At 44.4% G+C, this 16,166-nt stretch overlaps 1 protein-coding gene across 2 annotated transcripts in view; it reads left to right on the top strand.

Annotated features, from left to right (window-relative positions):
- TRAK1 (trafficking kinesin protein 1) overlaps positions 1-16,166 on the top strand; it is a 219,504-nt gene that overhangs the window by 48,168 nt on the left and 155,170 nt on the right. Inside the window, exon 1 of one of the 2 annotated variants that reach the window (XM_044294149.1) lies at positions 166-310. The exons of the other annotated variant lie outside the window; for it this stretch is intronic. The gene's annotated coding sequence lies outside the window, so the exon portion shown is untranslated. Of the gene's footprint in view, positions 1-165; positions 311-16,166 lie in introns of those variants that run through there. 2 annotated transcript variants of the gene reach the window in all.

Consider the following 16,166-nt stretch of genomic DNA (forward strand, 5'->3'; position numbering starts at 1 on the left):
TTAAAAATAATGACAGTGTGTTGCACGAAGCTTTGTGTGCCTGATACATGGGCCTTCATGGCTGCTGGCTCTGTTCACCGCTCTGTCCCTCTCACTTTACACAAGGAGCCTCTATTTATAGATGCCAGGAGAACGCTGAGGAAGGAGTCCCAATGAGCAGAGCGGCGCTCCGAGAAGGCCAACTCCCACATCACTGACATTCAAGGTCACATGCAAGGGTGGTCTGGCCCTGCCTTCTCATTGGAAGCATTCTGCTCGGACAGCCGGGGCTAAAGGAGGCTTACTCACTTAAGACTTTGCATTTGTCCTGGTGAGCAATAAGATCATGAATGTTGCTTTTGAGAGTGCCTCTCATTTTCTTTCTATTACTAATAGACCTAATACACAATGTGTGTGGTGCTTCATACTTCTCACAGTTAGAGATTGTGTTGGTTGCTACATGAATGATTCTTGCACTTGGCTCTGCCTTCCTATTAAAGGGCACTCTGTACTCGTCTGTGCTTTTGCTGGCGGTTTTAACAAGGTCATCCTGAAGACTTTCTATTGTAATCTAAAATACAACTGCTCAGGAGAGTCCAGTATTGTATCGGACCTTTGTAGACATATCCTGGCGAACTGGTAAATGGGATAGAAAGGAAGTATCAGGTTATGTTCCCGTCTGACCTTTAGAGATTTAGACCGTCGGTGGACAATTTCATATCTGTAGAATGATTGTCTTTAATGGGGTTTTCCAGGCTGCAGATGTTGATGACCTATCCTCAGGATAGGTCTTCAATATTATATTGGGGGGTTCGACTCTCAGCACCTCCTGCAGCTCATCTTCAATGCTGCAGCATTGCTTACCTGAATGTTGTCTCCCTTCTAGTGGTGGTGCAGTGTAATTACAGTTTCCTCCTCCATTCACTTGAATCTGTTACCCTGACAACTAGTGTTGAGCGCAGGGTGGTCGCAACTAGAGCTGAAACGATTACTTGATTGAATAGAGTAATGCGACACAATATTTTTTTTTTTGCATTGAGTATTCATTTTTGTCATGTGACCATGGAGCGTGAGTGAAGCGCTTGTTATTGCTTAACGCTCTGTGGTCACCCCCCCGGGCCCGCACCACGCTGCACTTTCCTCCTGACACTTGTCAGGACTTAGTACACATAAGCGTGCACTATGACCTGACGCTGTTTGACATCAGGACGATGAGAAGAAGATGGACGAGCTGTGGAGTGGCGCCCCTACAGGAGTATTTTATTTCACTGGCACAGGGGACATGGCTAGGTGGGGCAGATGGTGGCACTGGGGGGACAGCTGATGGCATGGGGGGGGGGACTGATAAGTTTTTATAAAGAAAAAAACGTTCTTTTAATTAGTTTTCTATTAGAGTACTTGATTAACCGTTGGATTAATCAATAGAATACTCGATTACAAAAATAGTCTATAGCAGCTGCCGTAGTCATAATAACCATGAAAACAAGCAGTGTATAATGTGTTGGAAATCCAGCCAGCAATGGAAGCAATATGGGTAGTAACAATACATTAGTAAGTGCCTTGTATTAACTCTCCCTACATGATGAAGGGACACAACCCCTTTAAGCTGCGGTGCCACGGGGAGGCAGAACGGACGCAGCCTCAAGTGGGTTTTTTTGTTGAAATTTCTGTGCTGCTGTCTGTGCTAAAATTCAGCTGTAACACCCAGTGTGGGAATGGACCCTAAAAGTTTTTTTTAAAGCTAAGTAAATCATTAAATGACATCAGTAAAGCACATTATCAATCAGAATGGCCCATTAGGGTATTGTTTTAATGTTATCCCTATTTTTCAAAATTTGATGTTACTTTGAATTGTCTTTTCCCTTGTATTTCCTATGTTGTGCAAGTATTTGGTTAATTTTCCGGCTAGACCAGTTCTTCTGAAAAGATCATTGTTAACGGTCTGAATGAAGGCCTCAGTTTACTAGGTGCTCTTATAGTGAAGCACTGAATTGTATTAAATACGGTTAAGATGAATGTGGGCCGGATACGCCAAGAGGGTTTCTTATTATTCTATTTCTTTTATCCATTATGTGATAGAAATGGTCACTTTCCATGGTAAATGGGCAGGTTTGTTAATTGGATTTCTGTAGAAGAGAAATAATGTGTAGTGATTTTTTTTTTTTTTTTTTCGTTTTTAAAACTTTTCCTGAAGGTGGTTGTGTTGGACCTCCTTCATGTATTGGCAATGTGTGTGCTGTACGATGGCATTAGGTTCTTCCATATGTGTGTGCCGTGTGTCAAATTGCTGTCAACTCAAAGGCCCTGTCACATGGCAACACCCCCCCCCCCCCCCCCCAAGAAAAATGCACATATGGAGATGCCCATACATCTTATAGCCTCCAAGATATGATGGAGTTCAGCGCCTCCCCTGGACCCAGAGACCAGGGAGTGTAGTGTTACTGTCCTGCTTTACCTAGACCTGAGCCTGGGAGAGGGGCTCTGCTCATTCTGTCTCATTGTGTTCAGCAAAGCTACAGAAAACTGCAGACGTGCCTTCGAGTCCCATGTGAAAACTGGAACTTCTTTTAATATGAATGCTCACATTAACATTTTTTATTTATTTATTTTTTAATCCCTTAAAGTGTACCTAAACTTTATGAAATCCTGTTCTAAATGTGCTAAAAATATATATATTTTTTGTAATACATTTTTATTTCTTTTTACTTTTCCATTTATGCAAATAAGTACCCCTTCCAAATACTTTTCCATGTGAAATAGACACCTGAAGGTATTTTAGAATCTGTACTCCCATACAACGCTGTGAATGGGAGTATGGGTTCCCCTGCCTGGCCCAGCTCCGTTAAAGCCTAGCATACTTGGACAGGCACAAGCAGGAGAGCAATGTCTTATGTTGAGAGCAGGGTGCTGGCTGTGTAATCCAGCTGGCAGTGGCAAGACTCAGCTTCTGAGTCTTCAGCATCACAGCACTGTACCATTAGGGTGTCGAGCAGTAACTGTCTATACACATTTTCTTGTAAGAATACTACATATACTGTATTTTACAAGCCTGTATACTATATACATTCTATTTACAAGGTAATATTGTATTGAGTGCCAGGAATTTTTTCAATTTGCCTTCAAATTCCTTTAATATAAAATATCCATACTGGTCTGTCACCACACTTTGACTTTCCCAGTTAATACCACTGTTGTATAGCTGGGAGGGCCCTGTTTCTGAAGGTGTGATTATTTTTATTAAAGCACATCTTCTAACCTCCACTGTGATCTTGCAGTCATTCTTTCTCACTGATGTGCACAAGCTCAGCAGTCCTGTTATGCAAATTGATAACACTTAGGCCAGCCCATCGACTTTGATACACCCTATCACAGCCAGCCCAGCAGAGTGTGGAGTACAACTCCTTACCTTTTCAAGTAATATATGGGCCAATGCAAGTGAGTTTGACTTAAAGTAATACAAATGTAGCGTCATTATCTGTCTGACAGTGCATTACTTCTGCGAGTTTAATGGCGTTACAGGTGGAGACAGATTCCCTTTAAAGGAGTTTCCTGCCACCATATGCTATCATCTGCTGATCACTGTAGGACGGACTCTGAAAGGGGCCAAGTGGAAACTTACAGTAGCCCTGGAAGAAAGAAAATAAGTCGCCTGATTTTGTAGTCGGGTCTAAATTGGCCAACACAAGTAGGCTTGGCCAGCAATACCATATTGTGGCATGTTATACCAAACTAGCAGAGCCAAATCCCACAGACCATCACAAAATACTGCCAGCAGCACAAACTACATCCCCAAAAACTTCCACTGTGTGGTGACCGGCGCCAGCTGCCACGTTCTGGACTCCTAGTTGCCTTAGGATGGCAGTAATGTTGAATTCAGGAGGGGAGAGTTAGATCATTACTTACCTGGCTTGTGGCCGTGTGAAGAGCTCAGGCATCCCCCCCGGGCATCGGCCCACCGGGAAGTTTCCCTTTTAGGGTCTATGGCCAGTCCGCCCATGACCCGTGGGGACCCTTACCCATTACATTTTTCCTGCACAGTGCCATGGCAGTCCAGGTGCTCTTCATGTACTGCCTCTTGGCTTGCATGGGACTAATATACAGTTTTCTTCATACCCTCTGGATAGGAGCATTACATTCTAGAAAAAATTTGGAAGGGGCCCCCATGAGGATTGTTGGTGTCACATCCCATCAATTTGTGGCCATTACCCTGACTGGAATGTCTCTTTAAAACAAGTCACCAATCATTTGTTCACCCTTTATTTTGCAGTTGTGACTTGGTCTGCCATTAGACTATGTTCACATTTTGGGTTGCTTACTACAAAGTATAACATGTATTATTTTAATAGAGGCATAAATTACCCGTGCAAATGCAATGGATCTATTGGCTGTGCACCCATGACCAGCTCAAATGAAGCCAAAACGTATGAGGCTGTATTCTGGGGAAGATTTATCAAACTGGTGTAAAGGAAAACTGGCTTAGTTGCCCATAGCAACCAATCTCTCCTCTCCTGAAATGTCTATTTTAGGAACTACTTTCACTACCCTTGCAATAATAATTCTGGAGCATCTCTTTGTTATTCCGTTCCTCAGTTATTGCTACAAGAAGTTTATTGATGAAGCTATGACTTGGTATTACCAGTTTGGGGGGGGGGGGGTGACCGACCCTACAGTCTCCCACTAGCTGCTCTCATCGGATAGTGTCAGACTGTGCAGCCCCTCCCCCCGCACACACTGGTAAAACCCAGTTGTAGATTGGTTAATAAACTGCTAGGGGTTATAACTGAGGAATAGAACAGAATCCTTATTGCATGTTGAATCGAATTATTAAAAACTTATCTTAGTGGCTCACTCAGGATGATGGACACAGACGCTTTTGTCTTTTCGGCACCTATTGGTTGGCTTACTTTGCAACAGAATTTTTTGCCAAAATTTGGCATAATTTTGGCACCAGATGTCTGTGTCTTAAGCCACACCTCTTTCCCGCTAAGCAACGCTCTCCTGGGAAATGTGGCGTGGTGGGTCGTTCCTTTTGGCTTACTTGCTCCATAAATATGTTGAACACAAGACGTGTCGTATCGCACCAGCTTCTGGCACACAATAAGCCGCAGTGGTAAATAGTGCATTATTTTCTGCTAATTCCTGGGATTTTAGGCCATTGTGTTGCTTTTGTGGACAGGAAAGTCTTTTTTGCAGATTGTACCATACTCCTTCTGTTCAGTAAACAATGAAGCTAAAGATAGCCAGGACATATTGAGGCTGCATATGCGGATGCTCACGGCCAACAAGATAACGTGTTAACTAGAAGCGTACTCCAAGATTTAGATCTGGATGTGCTTTTATTGTGTGAACACTATACGGCGATGCAAAATCAGTGAGCCACTGTCACCATTTTATTTTTACTGATTTATAGACTCTGGCCTGTGCAGATAATTAGATAAGGGCCAAGTTGCAGGCTGAAACGCGTGAGTAATTTATTGTCTATACACATGCTTAACTAGCTGCGTTAACTAAACTAATTGCTTTTCAATAGCTTTTGTTACAGGATATCACGATGAGTTAAGAATTTTGAGTTAAAGGGGTTGTCCCACGAATAATATCCTGCAGTTTTCAAACCAGCACCTGGAGCTGAATACTTTTGTAATTGCATGTAATTAAAAATTTTGTATAGCCAGTGAGTTATTCAATAAAATGCATCTGTATAGCGCCATCTGGTGTTTATACTTTTTCCTTATTTCTTTGTCCTGCTCTCTGAGATGGCCGCACATGCTCAGTTTCATCCTTCAACTCCCTCCTGATAAAGGACACCCCCACTTCAGCCAGCTTGATATAAATCTAGCAAAGCAATTGGAGCAATGAATGGGGAAATCTCTGGATCCCTGTGAGGTACAGGGCTGGTTCTAGCTTTGTTAGAAAGAGATAGTCAAGTTCTATATCAAGTTCTGATTTTAATTTTAAACAACAATAGGATAACCCCTTTAAGAGCTTGAATGTTTAAGGGGTTGTCTCAAAATGGCATTTATCATTTATCGAGGCATTTACTAATGTATTGTGATCCGCATGGCAGGACAATTTCTGAATGGGGGAACAAAAGCAAAGTGTACATGAGATTTGTCTGATCTCATTCACTTTGCTAGTACTGTAGAAAGCTGAGTTTTTCTGCGTGATAATCCGCGTGGAAAAAACTTGTATAATCCGTAATGTGTCTAGGTACCCTAAATCTGCAGCTCGTCAGTTTTTACAGTGGATTTTCCACAGCAGATTTCACTGTTTGCAATGTATAGTTAAAAATTCAGTGAAAAATGTGCAATGGAATATCCGCTGTTTTAATTACGGCAAATGCACTTGCGGGGTAATGCACACGAATATATTTTTTGTCCGTGTTCGTTCCGTTTTTTGGCGGACCGGCCTCAGTAGTTTTGTTCCGCATACGATTTTTTGCGAATTGGATATGGACCCATTGATTTTAATGGGGCCAGAAAAGTTGTGGACAGCGCACCATGTGCTGTCCACATCAATATTTCGGTTCTGCAGCCCCATATTCTTGTAGGTTTTGTGGACAAAAATATTTTTAACATAGCATGTGACCTGTGGAAGGGAAAATGCGGTGGGTATCCATGTTTTGCGGACTGTGCAGGAGGTTAAAGGCTGTACACCCAGAACAAAATAGGTTCAGACCTCTTGAGGCTTCGTTAAAAGTTAGGGTACATTCACACTTGTGTTGTTGGAAATCCGGACGCAAACGGATAGCATTTGTAGACTGATCCGGATGCGGATCCGTCTCACAAATGCATTGCAATACCAGATCTGTCTCTCTGGTGTCATCTGGAAAAACGGATCCGGTATTTATTTATTTTCATATTTTTAAAGGTCTGTGCATGCACAGACCGGAAAACCGGATCCGTTTTTTTTCCGGAACACTTGGTGCCGGATCCGGCATTAATGCATTTCAATGGAAAATAATGCCGGATCCGGCATTCCAGGAAGCGTTCTGGAATTTTGAACGGAGAAAATGCTGCAGCATGTACCACTGACGAAGCAAAGGTAAAACCCGGGTCGGGTGATAGACGGGAAGCCGCCTGAATTGTTTTATATGCCTATAGTCCTCACATGTTTGTGTGTATAATAAAAACTGGTGTGTGATTAAATCTCATTGCGGTGCTTCACTATCTTTGCCTATCTGGCCTTGGCTGTTATAGGACAGGTGCAAGGGATTGGCGTATGGATTAATGTCGACACAAGCTGACGTGGTCTGAGTTTTAGTATTATGAAGATTGGAATTTGGTGTGAATAGAACCCACCACGCCTGAAACCTGCAGCGCTCAAAGTAGGGGTACTTTCACACTAGCGGTTTTCTTTTCCGATGTTGAGTTCCATCACAGGAGCTCAATACCGGAATGCATTCTGAATGGAGAGCATTCCGTTCAGGATGCATCAGTTCAGTCCCTCTTACGTTTTTTGGCCGGAGAAAATACCACAGCATGCTGCAGTTTTTGCTTTCCGTATACGGACCTATTCATTTCAATGGATACACACAAAAAAACGGAAAGTACTCCGTCTGTCTTCCGTTCAGGGTCCATTCACACGTCTGTAACGTGTTTTGCGGATCCGCAAAACACAGACAGTGGCAATGTGCGTTTCGCATTTTGCGGACCGCACATTGCCAGCACTAATAGAATATGCCTATTCTTTGCGGACAAGAATAGGACATGTTCTATTTTTTTTTTTTTTTTTTGGGAACGGAATTGTGGACCCGGAAGTGCGGGTCCGCAATTCCGTATCCGGGCAGCCCATCGTGCTGCCCCATAGAAATGAATGGGTCCGCAATTCCGTTACGCAAAATGCGGAACGAAATTGCAGACGTGTGAGTGGACCCTCAAAGATAGAACGTGTCCTATTATTGTCCACATAACGGACAAGGATAGTACTGTTCTATCAGAGGCCAGCTATTCCGTTCCGCAAAAAATGCAATGCACACGGACGTCGTCCGTATTTTTTGCGGATCCTTTTTTTGTGGACCGTAAATTACCAAAAAAGCCATACGGTCACGTGCAAGAGGCCTAAGAGTGACTGAAGACATCCTGATGCATCCTGAACGGATTGCTCTCCATTCAGAATGCATTAGGATTAAACTGATCAGTTTTTTTCCGGTATTGAGCCCCTAGGACTGAACTCAATACCGGAAAACTTTAACGCTAGTGTGAAAGTAACCTAATCCTTTTTTTACTGTGGTTAAGAAACTGTCCTAGTTGGTAACAGCTGATTACGCATTTCAGATATAGATATCATTAGTCACAGCATTTTCTTTTTGGAAGTTTTAGCATTAGTATGCCGTCATTGGTGCCAGTAGTGCACAGTAGTATCTAGAGCTGTAATGGTAACACATTTCTGGGGCATTTGAGAATTTTACTACTGATCCTCTGGTGCCGCACACCCCCGGGGATCGGTGGTCTTTAGTATCTTCGGCGCCATTCACTTCAATGGGAGCAGCACTGCAGTAACTAGTTCCCTTCTCTACACAGTGGACAGAGCCGTGCAGTTCGCCCGGAGCTACTGCAAAACAGCGGTTTAGTGGGGGAGAAGGGCGTTGGACCCCCGCCAATCAGACATTGATGGCCTGTACTGAAGACAGACCATCTATAGTATACACTTGGAATACCTCTGTAAGGCTATGTTCACACGTGAGCATTAAATCTGAATCTTATCAAATCTCATTTATTTTTGCAACTGAAATCTGAGGCAAATGCTTGGATTTCTGCCATGGGTGTGCAGCAGCGCCACAGAAAGATTAACCCTTTTGTCATTCATTGGGCTTTGCTTTTCCGTGCAATCTGCAAACCTAAACGTATGCAGTTCTGACAAAAATCTGTATGGAAAATGGTCTGTGGCACGTGAACAGGGTTGCAGAAGCCCCATACTCGTGCATAGTTCATGTGGATTTCTGTGCAGAATCTGAAATCCGACAGGTCATGTTGGTATCGCCCATTATTCTTCTCGCTGTGCGGTTATTCCAATATTTACTTTTCTGAAGTTGATGTTAAAAAGCTAAGTTCTGCTTGCGGATTGTTTGCTGGGAGCAATAGATCTGTACTGAATGGTCTCACATCCTGTGCCAAACACAATGTGACCCATTACCCCTGGTTTCCTCCCAAATGGTAGAACTGTGTTTGTTTCACATTTTTCCGCTTCATGGGTGTCAGCCCGTCTATTATTAGCTTTTTATTTTATTACAGACTAGCAAAAGGACCCGGCTTTGCACGGGTATATTTCATATAATTCATTTATTGTTTGTGTGTGTGTCGTTAAGATATCGACAGTATCCCCCATAACAGTGACCTCTACAGCACCCTGCCCCTTTAACAGTGAACTCCACAATCCCCCACCCCTTAAAGGGAACCTGTCACCCGGATTTTGGGTATAGAGCTGAGGACATTGGTTGCTAGATGGCCGCTAGCACATCCGCACTACCCAGTCCCCATAGCTCTGTGTGCTTTTATTGATACATATGCAAATTAACCTGAAATGAGTCAGAGCTTGAAAATATGATTCTTCTCCCGTCACACAAGAAAGATATAACTCGTGAGGAGAAGGGTCATGATCACCTGCCTAGCCCGTACATGTTAAAATGGGGCACAGCATGTTCCGACACTGAAAGTGAGCAGGGGGTAACATCTGCTTGTGAATATCTCTGACATCTCCTGTTGATCCGCTATCCGTTCTTCCATACGTTATAAGACATACCGAAGTTTCTTAGCCCACTCACAGAGGGTGGGTGGAAGTCTGGTCTTCCAATGCCTGGGATTTACCATTCTCGCTGCAGTCAGAAAATGCCTTAACTTGAGACAAGGAGCCCGGTATAAGAGAGAGTAGGGTTACCTGAGGAGTATTTGGAATAGTCTTACCAGAGTATTTAGCATATACTTGTAATACTTGATCCCAAAAGGAGCAAATTGCAGGACAGCCCCACCAAATATGTAATAGAGAACCCCTATCTCTCTCTCATCTCCAACACAAATCTGACACTGAGGGGAACATATTGCGTAATGTAGTTGGACAATAGTACCATCTAGAGAGAATTTTGTAATTCTTTTCTTTGGCTTGTGCCGCCAATGATATTCCATGGGGAACGTACACATTTTGAGAACATCCACTTCCGTGAATTGGACCTGTAAATCAGATTTCCACCTGTCAAAGAATGGTGCCCTGTCCGCGTTGCACAAGTCTAGGAGAACCTTCTAAAATGCGGACAAAGTACCCCTTCCATCCCGACTGTAAGTACATCTTGTCAAACCCCCTCAGAGGTCCAGTCGCGGTGTTAGAGAACGTGGCTCAGAAAAACTAACGCAGCTGAGCGTATCCTAACCACGAGATCATACAAAAGGTAGAGCTCGTACGCAAGGCTTCAAATGAAGCCAGCTTCCCTGATGTCAAGACATCCTGTATTCTCAGAAAACCGTTGTACACAGTTGTAATCAGAAACTATGAGGGATTTAATCCCGGTCTAAAAGCGGAGTCATAGGACCAGGTCTATACGAGATCTGTTATCTTAAGATCCAATCAGCCCAGACTGCTAGGACATGTCTCACAAGATATGGCAAATCTGTTCTGGGTGGTCCGCCTCTCAAGGTGATCCACGGCGCAGCTTTAAGGGATAGTGGAGACAGAGATTGTTCCAGGAAGACCCACAACTTCTGTGAACCTTTGTGTGTCCAGTCTGGTATCCTAGAAAGTAACGCTGTGTTGTGGTAAAGGTGAAAGTCTGGGAGGCCAAATCCTCTGAGGGATTTATGTTTAACTAGAACGTGTTTGTTTAACCTAGGCTTACTGGTATGCCATATAAACCTGGTAAGGGCCTTTTGTATGGCCGAAGAATAACTCCTCCGAACGTACATGGGTATAGTCAGAAAGAGGTAAAGGAATCTCGGAAGTATATCCATTTTGTCAGTATTCATACGGCTAAACCATGATCAGTGTTTCAACTTGTCCAACCGTAAGTCCTCAAGAGTTCTATGACTCTGGATGGATAAAGCCGCTGTCTGGGAGACGGAGACGTTCAATAGTTCTGTATTAGCGAGGTTTACCTTTAAAATTACTAAGGTGACCAAACCTGTCAAATTCCCGAAGTATAGAGGTATGGGGAGAAGTCACATGACAGCTCCTCTTTAACAATTACATTTAAAAATAAAAAATTTAAACTTTGCGAATCTGATTCTGATTTTTGCATTCAATAAACACATTTAAACAATAGACGGACTTTATATTCTTGTTGGGCTTTTTTTGTTTTTGTCGTGGTATCTATTTGGTATAGAGAATCGGGATGCTTTACTTCATATTTGCTTTTTCAATCTAAAAAATGCCAGATATTACATTTACATTGCACGATCAAGTGGATTAAGGAGAGTTAAATGATTTTATTATTTTTTAACCCCTCCAGCGCTATTTTACACTGCATTCTGTATTCAGAATGCTATTATTTTCCCTTATAACCATGTTATAAGGGAAAATAATACAATCTACAGAACGCCGATCCCAAGCCCGAACTTCTGTGAAGAAGTTCGGGTTTGGGTACCAAACATCCCGATTTTTCTCACGCGAGTGCAAAACGCATTACAATGTTTTGCACTTGCGCGGAAAAATCACGCATGTTACCGCAACGCACCCGCACCTTTTCCCGCAACGCCCATCTGAAAGAGGCCGAAGGGTACTTTCACACTTGCGTTGGGAAGGTCCGGCAGGCAGTTTCATCGCCGGATCCGGAAATCTGTGTGCAAATGGATAGCATTTGTAGACTGATCCGTATGCGGATCCGTCTAACAAATGCATTGAAACACCGCATCTGTCTCTCCGGTATCATCCGGAAAAACTGATCCAGTATTTATTTATTTTTGCACTTTTAAAGGTCTGTGCATGTGCAGAACGGAAAACCGGATCCGTTTTTCTGGAACACTTGGTGCCGGATCCGGAATTAATACATTTCAGTGGAAAATAATGCAAATGTTACAGAATTTTGGACAGCGAAAATACCGCACCCTGCTGCAGTATTTTCTCCAGCCAAATACCGTAAGGCTACTTTCACAATTGAGGCAGGACCGATCCGACAGGCTGTTCACCATGTAGGATCCGTCCTTCCGCTGTTTCACCGTGCCGCCGGACCGCCGCTCCGTCCCCATTGACTATAATGGGGACGGGGGTGGAGCTCCGGCGCACCACGGCGGTGTCGGACATGCAGGACTTTTTAGTCCGGCAGCTTTCGCCGTGCACCGCCATGCTGCGCCGGTGCTCCGCCCCCAGTCCCCATTATAGTCAATGGGGACGGAGCGGCGGCACGGTGAAATAGCGGCAGGTCGGATCCGACATGGTGAACAGCCTGTCGGATGCGTCCTGCTGCAAGTGTAAGTAGCCTAAGGCCCCATGCACACGGCCGTGTGCGGGCCGTGGAACCGCGGCCTGGATCCCTCCTGAGAGCTGGAGCGCACGGCGTCACTGGTTGCTATGACGCCGTGCGCTCCCTGCTGCCGGCACAGTACAGTAATACACTGGTATAGATCATACCAGTTTATTACTGTATTGCGGCGGCAGCAGGGAGCGCACGGCGTCATAGCAACCAGTGACGCCGTGCGCTCCTGCTCTCAGGAGGGATCCAGGCCGTGAAACACGGCCGTGTGCATGGGGCCTAAGAGTGACTGAACTGAAGACATCTCTATTCAGAATGCATTAGGATTAAACTGATCCGGTTTTTTTTCCCCCGGTATTGAGCCCCTGTGACAAAACTCAATACCGGAAAACTTTAACACTAGTTTGAAAGTACCCTAAACCGGTAAATAAATCAGTGGTATCAGAAGTGTTTCCTGATGGATGTCTCCAAACAATAACATGATATAGCCTTTAAAAGGCATACTTCATCCGGATGCTTCAATATGAAAAAAAGAAAGATGTATACCACGTACGCATATTTATTGCGCGACGATTTTGTAGACTGGTCTGTACAGCTGAAAAAATAGACATGACAGAAGTCGAAAGGTCACTCTTTTGGTCTTCATCAGTTGTATTGGGGCATATGGATATGTTTGACGTATGCACCAGGAGCTTTGCCAGGGTAAACGGACATTGAAAACGCAATAAGAATTCAGCCTTATTATCCACGCGGTGCAGAATATCAGGTCAGATTTCTCCATTCATGCCCTCATCTCGCTGTATGGAACGCCTCTCTCTCCAGTGTCTGACACGTATTTACTCCTCACCTCCAGACTCAAGTTTTAAATCATAGCAGAAGATTGCTTGATTGAAATTAAATTATAACCTTCTTCTGATTTGTGCTATGGGCGACTGCTGCGCTTTTCGTTTGCTCTAATTTTAATGTCCACACATGTTGGGGGTCATTTACTAATGCTGGTTTGGTGTAAAAAACTCGCAAGACCCGTTTTCTGACTTCTTAAATGCCTGTCGCACGGGTTCTTTTACGCCATCCTCACCACTGGGGTATGGTGGGGGCTGGGCCTCAGGCGTATGGACCACAGGAGCATGCTCCTGAGACATGGCTAGGCCTAGGCCTGTACCTCGCCATAAATTAGGTGCATCCTTCTGAAGCATAGGGGGAATCAAACACTGGCATAAAAAACTGGTCTTTGATAAATGTCCCCAATTGAGTCCAAGTAACAGAAATGTATAAGCAGGGCCAAATGGGTTTGCGCAATGGAGCCCTTCCACTCCAAAAGTCAGTGGTGGTCCGAGAACAAACTTCACCTTTGGAAAGTGCTCACGTGCCTGTGTCATACGACTGGACATGAAAATAGCTGGTCACTCACAGTCCACATTTACATTTACCCTGGGTTCACACCTGAGCGTTTTACAGCGCGTTCAAACGCGCTGTAAAACGCTTAAGACATGAAAACCAATGCTTCCCTATGGGAAGGGTTCACACCTGGGCGTTTTACAGCGCGTACGAACGCGCTGTAAAACGCCCGACGCTCAAACAAGTACTTGAGCTTCTTTGGGGCGTTTTGACGCGCGTTTGTGGCCATAGGACACTGCAGTCAATGACACAAACGCGCGTCAAACGCGCGTTTACTATTACAAAAAGCGCGCATAAAAACGCGCGACAAAAACGTGCGTAAAACGCGCGTTTGAGGAACGCTCAGGTGTGAACCCAGGGTTAGGGTATTTTCACACATGGCAGATGCACTATGGCTTTTACTTCCCGGTTTATGGGTGGCGAATCCGCAGCGTATTGCAGTAGCAGCATAGTAGATAAGACAACAAATCTCATCCACGTTCTGTGGAAAGTAGTTGGCATGGTTTTTAAATCCACAACCTGTTTGTTCTTTTTATGGATTTTTACTGCAGAAAATGCGTAAGAATTGTAACAAATACACTGTAAATCTTTTCCCGCAAATCTGTGTTGCAGTCCACAACAGATTTTTTTTTTCCATTGTATTTGGGCGTAACCTTACTGTGCTTAAACACTTTTGTGGAGAACAATGGGGAAAAGTTACTGGGGATATTTACAGGACTGGCGTTCCCATGCACCAGTTTACTTGGGACATTTACAGGACTAGCATTCCCATACACCAGTTTACTGGGGACATTTACGGGACTGGCGTTTCCTTGCACCAGTTTACTGGGGACATTTACGGGACTGGCGTTCCCATGCACCAGTTTACTGGGGACATTTGCGGGACTGGCATTCCCATGCACCAGTTTACTGGGGACATTTGCGGGACTGGCGTTCCCATACACCAGTTTATTGGGGACATTTGCGGGACTGGCGTTCCCATACACCAGTTTATTGGGGACATTTGCGGGACTGGCGTTCCCATACACCAGTTTTGATCCCCTGTGCATTGGAGTGAGATGTCCCTAATGTATTAAGAGGCAGAGGCACAGACATGTGCAGTTAATGCTGCGGCTTTCTGTCCTCTGCTGCTGAGCCACGGCATTAACTGGTGTATGTGTACTGCACATGTCTGTGCCTCTGCCCATAATGCAGCCACAACGCCACCCCTGGGCACTTGCGTGCCCTCATTTGCATAACTTTTTTTTCAGCCTTACTAGATGGGACAAAAACATTAGAGGTACTGTTATATTCATGTATGCAGTGCACAAGAACACTATACACTCACCTAAAGAATTATTAGGAACACCATACTAATACGGTGTTGGACCCCCTTTTGCCTTCAGAACTGCCTTAATTCTACCTGGCATTGACTCAACAAGGTGCTGATAGCATTCTTTAGAAATGTTGGCCCATATTGATAGGATAGCATCTTGCAGTTGATGGAGATTTGAGGGATGCACATCCAGGGCTCGAAGCTCCCGTTCCACCACATCCCAAAGATGCTCTATTGGGTTGAGATCTGGTGACTGTGGGGGCCATTTTAGTACAGTGAACTCATTGTCATGTTCAAGAAACCAATTTGAAATGATTCGAGCTTTGTGACATGGTGCATTATCCTGCTGGAAGTAGCCATCAGAGGATGGGTACATGGTAGTCATGAAGGGATGGACATAGTCAGAAACAATGCTCAGGTAGCCCGTGGCATTTAAACGATGGCCAATTGGCACTAAGGGGCCTAAAGTGTGCCCAGAAAACATCCCCCACACCATTACACCACCACCACCAGCCTGCACAGTGGTAACAAGGCATGATGGATACATGTTCTCATTCTGTTTACGCCAAATTCGGACTCTACCATTTGAATGTCTCAACAGAAATCGAGACTCGTGAGACCAGGCAACATTTTTCCAGTCTTCAACAGTCCAATTTTGGTGAGCTCGTGCAAATTGTAGCCTCTTTTTCCTGTTTGTAGTGGAGATGAGTGGTACCCGGTGGGGTCTTCTGCTGTTGTAGCCCATCCACCTCAAGGTTGTGCGTGTTGTGGCTTCACAAATGCTTTGCTGCATACCTCGGTTGTAACGAGTGGTTATTTCAGTCAACGTTGCTCTTCTATCAGCTTGAATCAGTCGGCCCATTCTCCTCTGACCTCTAGCATCAACAAGGCATTTTCGCCCACAGGACTGCCGCATACTGGATGTTTTTCCTTTTTCACACCATTCTTTGTAAACCCTAGAAATGGTTGTGCGTGAAAATCCCAGTAACTGAGCAGATTGTGAAATACTCAGACCGGCCCGTCTGGCACCAACAACCATGCCACGCTCAAAATTGCTTAAATCACCTTTCTTTCCCATTCTGA

The sequence above is a fragment of the Bufo gargarizans genome, chromosome 5 (assembly GCF_014858855.1).
Source record: "Bufo gargarizans isolate SCDJY-AF-19 chromosome 5, ASM1485885v1, whole genome shotgun sequence".
Taxonomy (NCBI): domain Eukaryota; kingdom Metazoa; phylum Chordata; class Amphibia; order Anura; family Bufonidae; genus Bufo; species Bufo gargarizans.